Genomic DNA, 18135 nt, shown 5'->3' with positions numbered 1-18135 from the left:
TTTTTATTTTTATTTTTGTGTCTGTCATCACCTTTTAGGACAGTAAAAGTGCTTGGATTTTCTTCAACAGTAACTTTTCTGATAGGTAAGTGAATCTAGTTGGTACTTTGGAGGGTTAAAAGTAAAACTTCCTAGTAGTTTTCAAAAGCGACGTGAAAAACAAAAGAAAAATTAAGGAAAAACGGTAATTTTTACGCAAAATCTGTTTTCGAGAAAATCGATTTTGGTTCTTGGTGTAACTCTAAAACAAAGGTTAATTTTAACTGAATGTTTATAATTGCATTTTCTATACACCATAACATTTTCCAAATATTTTGACTTATTTTGAGCTGTTAACGGACATTGTCAATTTCCATTTTTTTTAGTTTTTTTTTCTATAAATATCAATAAAATTTTATCTGTTGAGTAAAAAAGCTTGAAAATTTAATAGAAGGCTCCTAGGTTATTGTTTCAAAGGCAGATGAAAAAAATTAAAAATCCTTAATCACAGTTTTTATTTATAAGCATTTAAAGTTCAAATCATGACAAAATACGGAAAAATCACGAAAATTAGCAAATTATTTTGAGTTGAAAATTCATAAAAATTTTTCTTTTTAAATCTAAGATTTGAAAATGTAGTACAAGATTGTCCATAAGTTTGTCTACCTTTATCAAAAAAAATGTCTACAAGAAAGTCAAATTAAATTTTTATGAGCGTTTGAAATTCATATTTTTACAACATTTGATATTCACTCGATATCTCATGTAACGATTTTCTTATTTTGTTGTAATTAAAAAACGTATGACTGTAGATACTCGATAATTTCACTCAATGTTTGTATTAGAATTTTCTATACACGATAAAATTTTGAAAACAATTTGACTCGTTTTGAGCTGTTTACGGACATTGTGAGTTTTCAATTTTTTTAGTTTTTTTTTCTATAAATATCAATAAAATTTTATTTGTTGGGTAAAAATGCGTGAAAATGTAATATAAGGTTCGTGATATATCGTTCTAATAGCAGTTGAAAAATATTAAAAATACTTAGGCACAATTTTTTTTATATGCATTTAAAGTTCAAATTTTGACAAAATTTATCAAATTTATAATTTAATAATTATTTTGTAGTTAAAAATTTATAAAATGTTCAACTTTTATAGCTAAGGATTGAAAATTGAAAACAAGGCTTTACGTAAATAGGTTATTTATAAATTACTTTATTCACCTTAATAACATCAAATATACTTAGTAATATCATAGGCTGACTGACCGTTTTCGCTCAGAATCGTTTTTCTTATACAATGATATTATATCATTGAATTCAAATTTATCACCATTCATTACAGTGACCCACTTGTAACCTACTACTGTGTATATCACCACAGGATACTCTTCAAATGGTATAAAACAATCTGAGCATTCAAAAACAATATGATCCTTAAGTATACTTAAAAATTCCAAAACCATTTTTATTTATTTTATTAAAACGTTGAATATTATCCATGGTGTAAAAGTTTAAAATAAAACCACAATTAGTGTGACGTGAAACCTTTTAAATAATATAATTAATTATAAAAGTAAATACGCGTGTAGTATTGAGTATTAATGAGTATAAAACAAGACGTGAAAGATCATTAAGCATGCATGTAGGTACATACCTATATATGTAATATATTTTGTAAGTAATAATGAAATAGTAGGCATAAATGCACAATTACGTTGAATATTGTTTATAGGATCAATTAATCATAATTATCGGCTATAAAATATTTTTCATTATTTTAGCCGAAGCAGTGTTAAATAATAAATATTGAATAATAATACGCGCTTTCGTGCAGGATTGATTGTTGTAAGTTGCTGCTTTGATATAACATATTTACAGGATACTAGGATAGTGAGAATTTTGAATACCAAACGAGACAATATAAAGGCAACATCTTTCATGGACCCAATAAATAAAATAAATTCGTATTAGATTCCGGGGGCAATATATGTAGAGAGAGTTGCTATTGATTTTACAATGTATGTTTTATTCTTTTGCTTTTTTTTTTTTTTTGCAGCATTTCGTTTTGCGAACTATACGAATTGTCCAAATTATATTTGCAGCTCTATATCCGTATCAAATATAGAACGCATATGTTGTACTTTAAGGAGTTCATTTTTGGCAATTCCGAGTAGTTTGAAAACGCAGTCAAGAAACAACAAGATAAAAATAATAATAAAAAAAAAAACGGCGATTGCGTGATTTCAACAAAATCCCGACCACTTTTTTGTGGATAAACGTTACTTAAATTTTTTTCAGACTAGCTGATTTTAAATGTATAACAGTGATACTATATAGCTCGCACCGAGTTGTATGAAATGAAGCAAGTGGACCTACACTATAATACTATTTGTAAGTATTTCAGACATTTCAGTATTTGTATCCACCCGTATCATAATATTGTTACATTTCCTTCCTCATTTCAGAACGTTTAACTTGGTTTATATTTTATTCATCTAATAACAAAACGTGCACCTCTTTCATTCTTTCATTCTCCATTGTTTGTTAAATGTTAAGAGTACAAACTATTATAATTAAAATTTAAGACTCTCCGCGATGAGATTATTATTCTTAACGTTTTTGTACGTGCATCAATCTTAATATTGGGCTACTTGCACGGGCCTTTTAGTTATAAATTATAACTATAGTTTAATTTTAGATTATGGGATGAGAAAAGCGTATTTAAATACGCGCGGATACCAAGTTCCATTATTTTGGATCAAACATAATTAGTAAACCATAATGTTGTCCGATATGGTTAAATGTATAATATTATTATAATTTTCAGAGAAATAATTTCTCGAAATGTGATAGATACCTACTATATTATAATAAAATATATAACTATAGATATGTCATCAATATTTTACATAACAAATCTCTTGTTATTGTATCTAGTGCCATTTTTGTGGTTTTATTTATAATAGTTACATTTATTTTATGTTAATAAATTAAGTTAAGATGGTATATATTCGGTTTTGAAAAGTTAATTATATGTAACTTTAATTTATATGCATATCATTAATTTTAAAATTAATAATATGTATGGACTTTTAATGAATTTTATTCTTAGGCCTTAGTATGTTGTTAATATAATTTATAAGCATTTCAAAGTAATTGAATAAATTGACATATAGTAATGTTGTCAGTTGAATACAATTTTGAGTACATTTTGCCAATAAAAATATATTATAACTTTAAATATGTTAAGTGGAACAAGGCTGATATTGTTTATTGATTCGATTATAATTTGAAAATTATTAACGAATTGAAATTATTATGAACATACATTTTTATAATAATTTAAATGATGAATATGGAAGGTACGATATTAAATTTAGAAACTATTCACAAAGCATATTAAATCCAATTATAATTCGTAATTAATACAACTATATTATAGCCAAGGTGAATTAACGACGTTGGCATATAAATGCTATTGGTTTTTATTGTTTTATGATATTAGTTTTGTTTTAAAAATTAAAGTTTAACTAATATATTCCTCGATTAAAGTTAAAATTATATAATTTATTCCTGTACGTTGTGGCATAATAATATTATAGTAAGTGTATTTGTTTTAATTAGATAGTGTATAATAATCTAAAATTCATTACATTTTGTGAATATCATTGATCAGAAAATATCCGTGGCAGTATTAAATGGTAAGTACATTTGATTTAAGATCGTCGAAAAAAAAATAGGACAAATCCCTTAGAAAATTACTATTTAATGTATATAATATGATATGTAATACTATTGGGAATCGAGGTCTTAATAATCCCTGTTAAGTTTTGTATCAATAGACATTATTGTTTCCAGATAACATAATTAATTATATTAAGCTATAGGTATAAGATTACACTTATAACAAGGATTAAAGAGGAAGTATAAAATTACCATATTATATAATAATATAAATGTACCTACAAATAGTAAAAAGTAATAAAAAAAGTTGTTGGCTATACAATGTATTGTACTTAGACAGTAAAATGAAAAACTGTTGTGGTTATAATATAATTTTTTTTATTAATATTATATTGATAAAAAGGTTTCTTATACAATATTTTCCACTTTGTACGGTTTATTCATACATTCAACCCCGGATATTATAGTTTATAGTTCGTTCGTTTATTATTCAGATTTATTATCAATATGCACTTACTCGATAAAAAATTGTAAAAAAAAATTGTTTAATATACTATCTGACTACCTGCGATGCGTATCCTCGCGATTATGATTTATTCGAAAATCATAATTTCGTACGTAACGTACAATACCTACGAAATACATTTATTATGTTTATAACAATTCAAGATGACTTTGGAAAAATTAACATCGACGTAATATTATTTCATTCCTGCATCGCGTCAATGGCCATTCGTGTTTATTTTGCAATCGGTATGTGACAATGCTTATATTGTAAAAAATAAAAATAACAACTATGATCGATACATTTTTTCGTTGATCGTACAACCTATATTTGTCATTGTTATAATATACGTATGTACGGTTGAAATTGATTTTACGGTCGTCTGCCGTGGTAGATAATAATATTTTTTATTGAATATCCGTATACGTGTAATTCTACGAATCCATCAGGACGAATCAGATTATATCATTATTATTACGTTTTACACAGCATTGCACTATTGCGTGTTATCATCGTACACAATAATATGATGTTATATGGGTATCGTAATAATATGTGAATAGGAATAAAATAATTCGTACGAGAATAATCGGATGGCGGAAACTATCAGCTGTGACTAAGAATCGCTGTAAATCGGGACGGACAATTTGTGTCCCGAAATTAATCCTCGAAAAAACAATGGGTAGTGCTATCGCGGTACGAGAGTGTATTATTAAATGAAAGGGATTTACGTTCGGATACAAAAGGGAAGATTCGAGATTAGTCTTGGTTTACGAGCTAACTGCACAAGGTCAGCTGCAGCTCACGACGGCGGTCCTATATAATTATATAAATAACTAACGTGCGTACTAGGTTATACTTTAATATACTTGTATAATACAAGTTTATAGGATGATTATTTTAGCAGCAAACACGTTTCATCGTCTCGAAAAGTATTAACGTTTTAAAATTTTTTTTTTTACTTAAATTGCAAACACCGTTCAACAACATTTTAAAAAAAAACGTAATTTTATATTTTTTGACTATTTTTGTATCATCAGGATTTTTTTTAAAGTTTTTTTTACTTTTTTGAACTATAACATATTTACGTAATTATTCCTAAGCAGTTTTATTTTTTGAGAATTTTCAAGGAGTTGTTAATTTATAATTGTTTAGGTACTTACCTATTTAAGCTAAATTACAGAAATGTTATTTTACAATGATTTCAATTTGTGTAAAAGTGCATATTTTTATACATAAACACACACACACACACTCATATAACATAATATATGTATACAGTGCACACAGAACCAAAAAGTTATCGACTGGAAGTCCGGAACGATTAATAATTATTGCTGTTTTATTCGTTCACCTCCGTTATGAAGGGGATAGTCTTGGCCACTGCTACTATATGGCGTGAGGCGTGATAAAATTCTTACATTTTTAATGAATAATTATGCTTTTACGCATGGTTCAACATGAGGAGGTATGGGTTTATTTTTTCTATAAAAAAAATTTGCGTTGTATCTAAAACGTTGATAACCCTCAATGGCTTTCATTATAATATTATCGAGAAACATGACAAGCCGGTTTACAACACATGGACAACGCCACTGCGTACTTGACCTATATATTCGTGGATAATATGATGATGTTACTATTATTTTTAATATCCCCGTTTTATTTTTTTTCGATTAAAGTTCTAATTTATGGTGAATACGTCCCATACCCTATATATAGTATAATATAATGTATCTATAATATACGCGGGTTGTATCGTTTTGATAGCGTTAAAATTATGAGCCGCGAAGACTGGGACGGCAACTGCAGTATAAAATTGGCATTTTCTTCACTTCATATTATTATAAAATATCATGTTAGTTTACGACGATATTCGTTTTTTATCACTAAGCGTACGTACCCGCGTATAATATACCCACGTGTACGATAAACATACGGCGCATTATTGAATATATGTACACAATATACATCGTATAAAGTAAAGTATTATGGGTTTGTTCTAACCATTCTAGACTCGAACCTTTGTATACGGCTATAGCGCTATTCCCGTCGGAATCAATTAGGCAAGTGTGTCTGTATGTATGTGTATAGCAAACACGACAACACACCACAATGTCTACGTATTATTTAATATACTACGGACTTTCGCATAAATCAACGCGTCCCAAGTGTTCATGGACATTGGCTATTTTACACGTTGTTATTGTTGTATTACTTTTGTTGCGGGCGGTCCCGTGAATTTGATTTCGACCTGGTAAACTTTAGCGCGTCGTGTCGGCGGCCGGGCTCGTGCGCTTTTCGTGTTTGCACATATATGTATATATATATATATAAAGTACATAGAGATGAAACAGCTGCATATGAAATCCCCATTTAGGGCCCCCCCGGGAGTGCATGGAATCTAATAACGTAGGGTACACGCGCGGCTTCTCCGGCTTTTAGATATTGTTAAACTTCAACAACAAATAGAATGAAAAGCAAGCAGTATACATTTATATATTTTTTTTTCTTTTGTTTAGCTCCCTGCGCGGGATACGATGGTGGACTGATTGGAATGGGAATTCGAACGGATGTGTACCAGCTAGCGGTATCTGCAGGCCACCAACAGATAGCCAATGTTTTTGATCTCAAAACAATTTTTTCGGGAACACTAAATAATAACCGACAGAGACGTCCGTGCGACTGTTATTAGAATAAAATATTAATATTATCATTATTATTATTTAATAATCAGGGATGATGGATCTCGAACGAAGTCCTGAGGGTCGGGGAGGCGGCTCTCGATTTAATGCACGCCACATATTATGTACATTTTTAAATAATGTAAGTATCAAATCCCATCACTTTCGCGTATTGTTAAATTATAATTTAGAGATTACCCTTTTTCTTATAAACTATTAATCAGTGATGAGTTTTTTGAAAATAGCTGATGTACCTAAATAAATCAGATTTTTAACGAGTAACTTGTGAGTTATTCAACTTTTTGAACAAGAACTATAAGAATAATAATTCCATGATAATTCAGGGTTTGTATAAGATATAAGTCGGGCTATGATGAGTTAAAAACATGTGTAGATATGTAATTAATATTAATTCATCATAATAGTATTATTCATTAATACAAATTTCCGAATATAATAATATATTATACTAGATCCAATATTACATCGGTTTTGTATTTTTGTAAATCTAGTTTTAACGACTATCTATTATTAATAATTTATTATTCATTTATAATATTCAGAAACTACCCGTTTGGATTTTAATTTAGGTACATTAAAAAAAGGAATTGACTTTAAATTGAAAAATATAAGTTTGTATCTCCACAATACAATTCTCAAATGTTATAACAATTGGGAATATGGTCCTCATATATAATATACTTAAAAATCCCAAAAATTATGAATGTAATAAATCCATATTATTAAATAAAATGGTGAGCTTGTTGAATCACTCGGTTTGAAAATGAATAGATAAAAGTATCACTATAGTTTTAAAAATATCTACCTTACATATTTATAATTTATTAAACATTTCAAGATCCAATTGCGTGCAGTAAGTGTATCAATATAGATTTTATTATTTTAACTCATTTTTTTTTTATTAATTTATTTATTAACCCATAAAAATAAATTATTAGAACATTTTTATCTAAAATAAAAGGTATTAAGTATATATTATAAATATACGAGTGTGTGTGTGTGTGATATGAGCTTTTGTGATGGTGCTTAGCCTTCTGCTTCTCCTGGATCCGTCCCTGTATTAAAGTCAACTTTGGTTTAAATTATTTAAAACATTATCATCCCTATATATATATATATATACATATACCAAAAATCCGTAATTCCAACCCGGTATGTATCCCCTTAAAATCATGCCAAAATAATAATACAAAATTTAATATTTATGCTACGTATACTTATAATGGACCGGCTATATAATATGCCTGTCAACCTACATTATTTTTTGAATATAAAACGTCCGTTTAAATTAGGCTCTAATCGAATTTGCCTCGACGATAATTTTAATGACTTCAGCACTTAAGTGAATATATATATATATATTCCCCAGTGAGCCAGATTTTATGTGCACATTATCTCGGTTCGTTCGGAAATCTTAGTATTATATTTTAACCACACGTCGTGAACTTCTAGACATTGAGTTTCGAACTGAGACGTATTAAAATATATATATAAACATAAAATGAAGGTACCCATATATAAGTATACTCAAAATCATAATGGAAATTATTACGTATTGGTTAGGTATAAAGTTTTGGCGTAACGCAGGAAAACAAACTGTGTTTAATATAATGGTATATATGGTACATTTAAACGTGATAATGTTCCATATTCCATCCGAGCAAAGTAGAGGTAAAAAGTTTTCAGAATAAAATATCATCATAGTACCTATACATGTATGCAACATAACATGAAATAATATATCGGTTTTACGGAACGCATTTTACTAGACGATTAATATTATTTCGAATAATATTGAACTCCACGAAACGAGTTCCAAATACATTTTAGGATTCTAAACATAAGTTTCTAACCTTATAATATAGTCATATCACCATTATGTCGTATCGTTGATTTGGTTAACAAGGGGTTACTGTGATAGATATTATTTGTAATATTTTGAAATAATAATTATAATACTTAATGTGGTTCTGTCCGGTACACCGGTCGCAGTAGCCTCTCAGAAATTATTTTATAATGGCTAGTATAATTATATTTTGATATTTTTTAATACTGGTATTTTGAATGCCATTATAACAGAATATTATACTAGGCCACCAAATTATTTTAAAATTGCATATGCAATTGTAGTTTATTGTTAAAAATTCGTTTAGAAACAGAGAATTTAGCACACTCGCAGAGTATAAATTTTAATTATTTTTAAATGAGAAAAAATCTTTTTTTTTATTAAATTTGTTTGAATTTAAGATGTATATTTTCATATTATTTTTTATTTTAAAATTATCTTCTGCTTATATTTTTTCCGCCTCCTTTCAAATATTAATTTCGGTATACATATTTTTTCCTATAATACTTTTTGTAAATCTGTATAATATGTATATTATGAAGTTATGCCAATTTCGGTTATTGTACAGAGTACTCCTGCAGTATATTATTATTATTATTATTATTATTATTAGCATTAATATAAAATTTAAAGCATGTGGTGCAACGCACAAAGTGAATATATTTTTAAGCAGATATTCTATTAAAATAACGAACGTAAAATAAACAAATGAAAATGTTATTGGTCGTCTGAAAAATAATAGATACTTGCGGGGAAAAGTAATTAAAAATGTACCTCTATAAAACGGAGTATATAATAATGTGTATTATGGCCATTACGCGTAGTCCGTAATCATTATATTATAGGTGTCTACGTATATAACAGTATATATAATACAATTTTCATCTCTAGACTAACTTTGTCAAATTGCGTTGACTATAATTTATGATTACCACATAAATAATAATCATAACAATAATAATAAAATATTATTTTTGGGCGAACGCTGAGGCGGAGGCCGTTCACGAGACCTGCAATCGATAGCTATATAATATAATATATAGAAGAAGAAGAAGAAGTCAAAGAACACAGTTATAAGTCTCACCCCACCATGCTTTTCACCATTCCATACCGTCGCGTATTTCAATGCTTACATCGGCTAGTTATATTTCACGAGACAACATTTTTCCTACCTTTAATAATATAATAACGTGATAGTTTAGGCGCATGCGTATAAGTGTATCGTACACAATATAATACAATATTATATTATATCTTGCGATCGCGATTTAACGATAGAGGTATTCTTTTTTTAATATGTATATATTTTGTACGAATACATTTTATGCATCACGTCATATCGAATTGAAACGTAATGCAAACTGTATAGGTATATGCATATGACCAGCTATATATAATATTATATAGGTGAGTACGAAGTATAGAAATGTATATACGAGAAAACTGTCCTTAAAGCCTTATACTGCGTACACACAACACATCATGTCATCATGTAGGTTATAGGATTATACAGGATGATTCACCAAGCATGCTTTTCATTTATTTGTTTGAATTCTGATTTTCAGAATTTTTATACATATTATAGGTGTTTACTAAAGGATTATTAGGACTTTATTTACCAAGACTTTGAATTTTCAACCATTCAACGAGTGTCCTGTGGAGATAGGTACAAACTTCATTTTTTTCAAATGACAACCAACTTTTTTTTGCTGTAAATAATTTAGTAGGTGATTTTTTTTTGAACATTTTGACGTATCTAAATCAAATTTTGAACAAATGGTTTCTGAGTTATTAATATGTATACATATATACTAAGGACAATAGTCCATAGCAGTATAAAATATAATATTATTATGATGTAATATTGATATTTCATCTAGAACTTTTTATAAATTATAAGATGTTAATATTAATTTCTCAAATCATCATTGTCCCCACAACTTCTACATCCACTTACCTGCGCCAGCTTTTATCCAAAGTACACAAAGTCAAATAACTCAAAATCTAAGTACTAGTTTGAATTGAGATTTGGATTGATCAAAGTTTAAAAAAAAATTCTGCTCAAGTATTTATGAGGGGAACGGATTCTACAACGAACAAACAGGAGTGAACATGGTCGTCTGTGAATCATCCTGTAAGCACAGCCGCGAATAATCCGAAATATTTTCGCGCGACGACGGTCTGTACGAGAGCATAATATGCCATTATATTAGGTACCTACCTAACCTACCTATGTATTATGTTTGATGATTGGTGTGTATTACGCGTGCGCGATGTATACACTTATCGCACCACGTGACACGCACGACCCCATTACAACGTAATAATAATATTATAATATAGATGTAAATATATAATATTATATATATATATATATATATACTTATGAAACATTATATTTATTATTACATAACAGTACAATGATAATATATTATGCATGTCATGAAGCTTTCCCGTCGGCTGTCGCGGCGCCTGCGAAATGTTCAAACGCGCACTCGCGGTTTCGTACAATAATACACTTCGTTCATATTATTGTCGTTATAATAATGTGTGCGCAGTGTGCGTCTACCGCCGACAAGCCATTTGTTACGTAATATTTTTTCTGCAAAAATACGAAAAGCATTCGCAAGCCCTCCGTCGTTTCTATATTGTCTGCACACGGCCGATCCACGCACTACTCGTCCAATTCCGTTTTTCGTGGCACACGCGTACATATATATATACCACTGCGATCATTTAAATCCGCACGACCGCCGAGACGGAGCGATACGCATATGGGGCGTACGGTATATTGTTATAACAGTATATAATATCGTATTAAATAGAAATTATAGAAATTCAAGACGACAACGTACGTACGGGGGGGGGGGGGGAGGAGGGGGCGAGGTCTGTTTAAACCTCGGACATCATAATGCGTTATCATCGTTTCGAGTTCGGTCTGATTTTCCGTTCTTCGTGTTATGTGTTATGAGATTTGAGGTTAGTATACCTCCGTTAAAATTATTAGCATATACTTTATAATGTATGTAGGTATTAGCCATTAGGGTAGGTGTCTTTAATACATTATAGAACGTACCTACCCACTCGTTACTGTTTTATCGATAATTACAATTTTCCACGGTAAAAAAACCGCAAATGTATACCCATAATATTATATTATACTAATCAGAAATCACGGTGATTTTTCAGGTTTACTAGTGTCGATCGTAACCTAAGCTAAACCACTGAATATAATTCGTAAAATTGTACCAACACTCAACAGTTTAACGATAAATAATAATGTACATTTCATTCTATGAATAGTTTATTATATTTCACTATATTCATACGATAATAATTTTATATAACTAATTTTAAGTGAAGACGAATATTAGTGTTTAGTAGCAAGACAATATTATGGATGGTATAATAAACATGCTCACCCATATTTTATTATTTGATAATGAATTTTGTAAAATTCTGATTTTTTTAAATTTTTTAATACTTATTCATAAAGATCACATTTTCGTATACTTAGATTTTTACTTGATTTTCTTAAATCAGAACCAGCGTTTTTTACTTCAAATTGATAAATACATGATTTTGTTGAAACATTAATTTTCAGATCATCATTTTACTTATATTATCTTTATACCTATCATCATTGCCCATTGGCTATTATCCTTAATGCATATACATTTTAATATCAGAAACTACTCGTTCGAATTTCGATTTAGATACAAAAACATAGAACAAAATAAAATATATGCTTTACAATTACCAATAAAAACGGGATGGTTTTAATTTGTAAAAAATAATATTGTATTGACACAGGATCCTTAAATTGAATAATAAATCGAATTATTTGAAATTACTGCGTTCTAGTACCTACCTATACAACTCGTAGCTACTTAAAAATTCCAAAAATCAGAATTTGAATATATAAAGTAGGTATTTAAAGTAAAATGGGGTGAATTGTAAGTATGGTTGGAAAATCACCTTGTGCAGCATAGTGATAATGATCCATAATGAAAATTTGACGTCGAGAATTCGACTATTCGTTTAAATAACTAACCCACACGTACAAATGGTATAACGAAAGTTATGTACCGGGCCAGTCCCGCACGTGGAAGTCCCTGATTTATTATGTATCAATCTCGCCAGTATTATAGCCGTCAAAGAACGTCATCACCCCATCCCCAGCCGTTTGGAATTTTTGAAAATGGTAAATATCCTCATTTAGAATCTACCTGGCTACTTATGTAATTTGTATGACCTCAGTTTTTCTGTTATCGCAAATTATTATCCAATGTTTCTCAGCATTGCGGGTGACGAAAAAAAAAAATTATGATAACAAAACAGATCTGCAGGGGTGGTCCTGAGGGGTGGACAATTCTCCCCTTGGGCATGATAGGTCGGTAGAATTCAGTAGGTCACATATAATATATTATATTACACTTGGCACTGTCTCGACCACCGCGCCCCGAATAGGGTTCAACTTCCCTCGGGGGACGCATTCATCTCCGTCGAGAAAAATTCTGCACTGCGTACCTACGTGCACATGTAGATTGGCGTAGCACGTCGGCCGGCAATGTTTCGGTGGTCGTGTTTGTAGATAGGTATTTTATAGGCATTAACGAGTTAAAAAGTTAAAGTCAAGTTGCTTTTAACTATAATTATATGCTTCATAACGAGTTACATTTTTTTCCATGATATGTAGTTATACTAATCAAATGATTAATTTTTGTAGTTACGTTAAGTTAACTTTGTCTCTAATATAAACTTCATCATTGATTTAAAATATACTATTTTTGTACAAATTATTGTTTAAATAGAAAAAATATCTGAAACAGGTACCTAAGCATTATTTGTATTTTTTATAATGTTAAATGTATTGTTAATACAAAATTGTATACTTTCAAAGAGTTTAATGTTTAATTTCAAAATTTCAATACATGTACATCCATATAAATATGTGAAATGTCCATAGGAAATTGCAATTTCACCTAAATATATTAATTTTTAATTTCACAAACAATAACACTACCTGCAGATATACCAATTCGATGTTCAAACTTTAAAGAGATGCTATTGCTCCGACCTCTTAAAAATTAACTAAGCATTAATCAACTTGAAATATTTATAACTTCAGTTAGGTAGTACGATTGTATCCCTTTCTTTTTTACCAATTACTCATATAATATGTATTATTTTTACTATAATATATTTATATTTATGTGTATTCCTAACCTATATTATAGATTGCATACTTTTATTACATTTGCCTATTATAGTCCTATAGCATAGATCGTAAAATATATTGAGGTTAAAAAAAAATTTAACTTATTTTTAGTTATTTTTTTTTCTAATTAACTATTTAATTGTATAATTGTTACTAGTAAAGTAACTCTTAACTTTAAACTTATAAAAACTTAACATTTTTCTACAATTAAAACTTTATTACAAGTCAAAAAATGATTTAGATAACTATTGTCGCCCAGTCTCATAGATTAGTTACCTATGCGCTGCAGTTATACCTGGGGCGGCGTGGCGATCAGAAATAATATAATAGTACTGCCATTAGAAGGGCGCAATCGTACGTCGGCGGGCACGTCCCATTTCGATATTCGCGTGTATTGTGTATTATATATTTAGTATGCACGTGCAGTAATATTACGACGACGTTCCGGTCGGAATAACAATGTACGATTATATTATGATGAAGGTATAGGAAGGAATACGCGACAAAAAAAAAAAAAAAAATGGAAAAAAAAAATTGACGGTTCGATAATATTCCGGACGGTAGTCGCGTGCTCCGAGCTTTTCCGCGCACCGACGATAAAATATACGACACGAAATGCCATTATTATTATTATTATTATTATTATTATTATTATTGTGTATCAGTGTTGTAGGTATTAAATTTATCGTCCCGACGAGACTTTTCGCTCCGACAAATCCGTAAATTCCAACGGTATAACATCAACGAAATACCAACAACAAAAACAACAACGGCAATAATAACAATAATAATAATAATTATTATTATTATTACAATGATCGGACGGTCAGACCTACACGGCGGGGCAATTGGAGCGCTAATAGCGTGGTACACGTAACGACTTTAATCCGGCGATCGCTTTTCATCCGTACACGACATCCGTTCCGGAAACCCAAAATTATATGCCGTTTAACGTGAATCGAAAAGAGCTGTATATTATTATATAATAAATATATAGTTTGTGTGTGGGATTATCACCGCGCCCATATATTATAATTGTTCGTATTAAACGATTTAGTCCGTTATCATAATAATACGATGTTTACGATGCGTGCAGTGTGTAGACTTCCTATATTATGTGTTTTCGAGAGCAATAACAAAATTCGAATGACCGTTTTACCCGAATTCCTGACGTACCACATCAACCGAGTTTAAACAAACAAACTGAGCTCCATAGCTCTATATATCCACTGCGTTCGATAGATTGTTGTCTCTATAGTACTATAAGACAAACGTTGGTGATTATAAATACCTATCGCGATTATATTATGTAGTGTTGGTAATTGCATGCCAATATCACATAAATCAAACTGTTAAACAAAACGGTCGATCTATTGAAATATTTAATATAATTGCCTTTTTTTTTTTTTTAGGAAATTAAATTTTATATAATTTTTATAGGAGATAATATTTTCTTGGGTCTCTTCCAACCATTTCGTCTAATATGTTATTTTTTAAATAACTTAAGAAAATTTTGAAAAAAAAAAATTTTGGAAAATTAAGAAGTTATTAGTTAATTTTTTATAGGTTTAGGGGTACTGTTTTTTGTACTTAATAATATATGCTCCATAGTCCATACACCATAATTAAAGCTGTTATATATTTTTTTATTTTTGGTTAAGTGTGTTATTATAGTTTAATACTTTTATGAAATAAATTTAGTAGATAATATAACTCCGTGGAGGGATTAAAAACCTAGAAAGTACCAACTGTCTAAATAATTTCAAAAGAAAAAACACGCACATGGATTACCCCATTTACGGTATAAACATGATAATTTACTATATTATTAACTTTCGATGAACGACTCCCTGCTCTACACACTGCACAGCGATCCCAAGAATTGTGTCATTGTGACATTCCTCATCTCTAATTCAACTGTCTTAAATTGTCACCATAACGTGCCTATTGTCCCTTTTTAAATCTTCCTCTAACGTTCTCTTCATAAAAAATATTTTTTCTTCCCAACAAAAACTCATTATATTTCCCATTTTAATATTCTTCAATCATAATATATTTATACATTTTTATAAATCAAAGTACTCCAAATAATATTCTACTTTGAAAGAAGGAATTAAAAATGTAGGTTGTCATTAAAAAAATAAAATTATTTCCCGAAAAATGTTGTTTTTTAATTAATTTCTAAACGTTGTGTAAAAATATACTTTCAAAAATGTTAGTAGTTTTTGAAATAATGAGTGTTCTACGATAAATGGATTTCTTAGACCTTATTATATATATAGCTTTTGACATCTATTTTTTGTACCTATATTTATATTTTTCAATGTAATAATAGCCAATAGGTAACCACTTAATTGCTACACAGTTAGGTTGTGGTAAAAAATAAATTTAATATAAATATATAAGGAGTAGGCACATTTTAGTTTTGATGTTGACGATTGTCGCTCTAATATATTTCAATCAGATGATTAGATATTAAATTAATTATATAAAGCATTGAACGGTTTCTATTAAGTTATATTTTATAGTTATCAAGCAAAATTCTATTCTAGGTAGAATATATTTTTCAAACACAAACATGTTGGGGTATTTAAATTTATGTAGCGCGTCACACGTTTCATGACGGGTTCAAACGTTAAATTGATAATATATTCATATACGAGGAACGAATGCGGGACACATGGTTTAATAATTGTTTGGTTAATCCACAGTTTAAACATTGAATTTATTGTTTTCGTTTTTAATTTCCAGTGAAAATATGTTGTTCCGGTATTGACTTAATACAATATACTAAAGTACCGAGTAAAAATAATTTATGTAAATTTATTTAAAACGCTTTTATACAATAACAAAGTTAAGAGTTTTAATTGTCAATTTCCATTAAAGGCAATAAAAACAGAATCGTGATTTTTATATTAATAGCAATTGTTTGAAATTATAATTTATAAATACCGAGTTCGAACTGACTCTTATAAATGTCAAATAAATTAATGGTAATAGTGTATTACACTAATACAGAATGTGATTTCACAGTATTTATAGTTTTAAAACAATTAATGTATTATATTCATTTGGTTCTTAAAATGTATACTTTTGAAATAATAATACTAAGTTTTTACCAAAATCATATTATACACTTATAAATAAACATTTTAAACTACCAAACTTCAGACACTGGTTAGATAAATATGATATCGGAAATATAATGAACACATAAAATATATGCTATAAAATCTGTTTTGTCGAATTGATAAAACGATAACAAATATGATTTCAAATACGTCCATATTAGAACTTTATCAATGACTGTGTGCAATGTACTAATGTGCATCTGTATAATAAATGATCAAATGTGTAATTTTTTTCATCTTAAAAGAAATTATATGATTGTATGTGACCACTCTGCAAATCACAATTTTCTTAATAGATAATAAAATATTTTACATTTAAAATATAACACATTACATGTAATAAATTCGATGCATAAATTGTAAATTTACGTGATGGTAATATGTGTTGACATTTGACATGTATTCGGCTGACACGCACATTTAACCCGTCATCCACACCTCCCAGTAATGCCACTGAGATGTAGGTACGTGTCAAATAATTCACAGAGCTATCCGACACGCAGAGATGGTGTGGAGAACTAAAACTGGACTCGTGAATTTCTGTGACCTTTCGTCGATTAAAACAAAAATATATACTCAAAAACCCATCTCATATTGCTTCCGCAAACGGGGGAAAGCACGTGATGCTACATTTGGTTTTCGCTCTCCTATGAAATGAAGAAAAAGTGTTGACTTGGTGCGTTTTACGCCTGCACCCACAGCGATAAGACATAGGTATAACTGACATACTATTTGATTGGTATATGTGTGTGATCCAAGGTATTGCTGGTGTCTCGCATAGATTTGTATTATTACAGACGTAGTCATTAATTATTATTAGTTTGTTTTCAGAATAGAACTAAGCAGGTATATACAGACATACATAGTAAACAATTTCAATGATCCTTAGTTACAACCATTTAAAATACGTTTAGGAACCGGGAATTTAGCACACTCGACCTTATTCTTAACTTGTTTAATTTCTTGGCATGATTTTTATTTTTAAATTTGAATTTAACATAATATTTTAGTGACAATTAATTAACTAATATATATGTATATTATTCCCGAGACGAGAGT

At 29.3% G+C, this 18135-nt stretch overlaps 1 protein-coding gene across 1 annotated transcript in view; it reads right to left on the bottom strand.

Moving 5' to 3' along the window:
- The window catches only part of LOC132946756 (calbindin-32), a 72473-nt gene that overhangs the window by 11402 nt on the left and 42936 nt on the right, over positions 1-18135 (bottom strand). The gene's annotated exons all lie outside the window — the stretch shown is intronic.

This window comes from Metopolophium dirhodum, chromosome 6 (assembly GCF_019925205.1).
Source record: "Metopolophium dirhodum isolate CAU chromosome 6, ASM1992520v1, whole genome shotgun sequence".
NCBI lineage: Eukaryota > Metazoa > Arthropoda > Insecta > Hemiptera > Aphididae > Metopolophium > Metopolophium dirhodum.
This window is presented reverse-complemented; position numbering and strand designations above follow the sequence as displayed.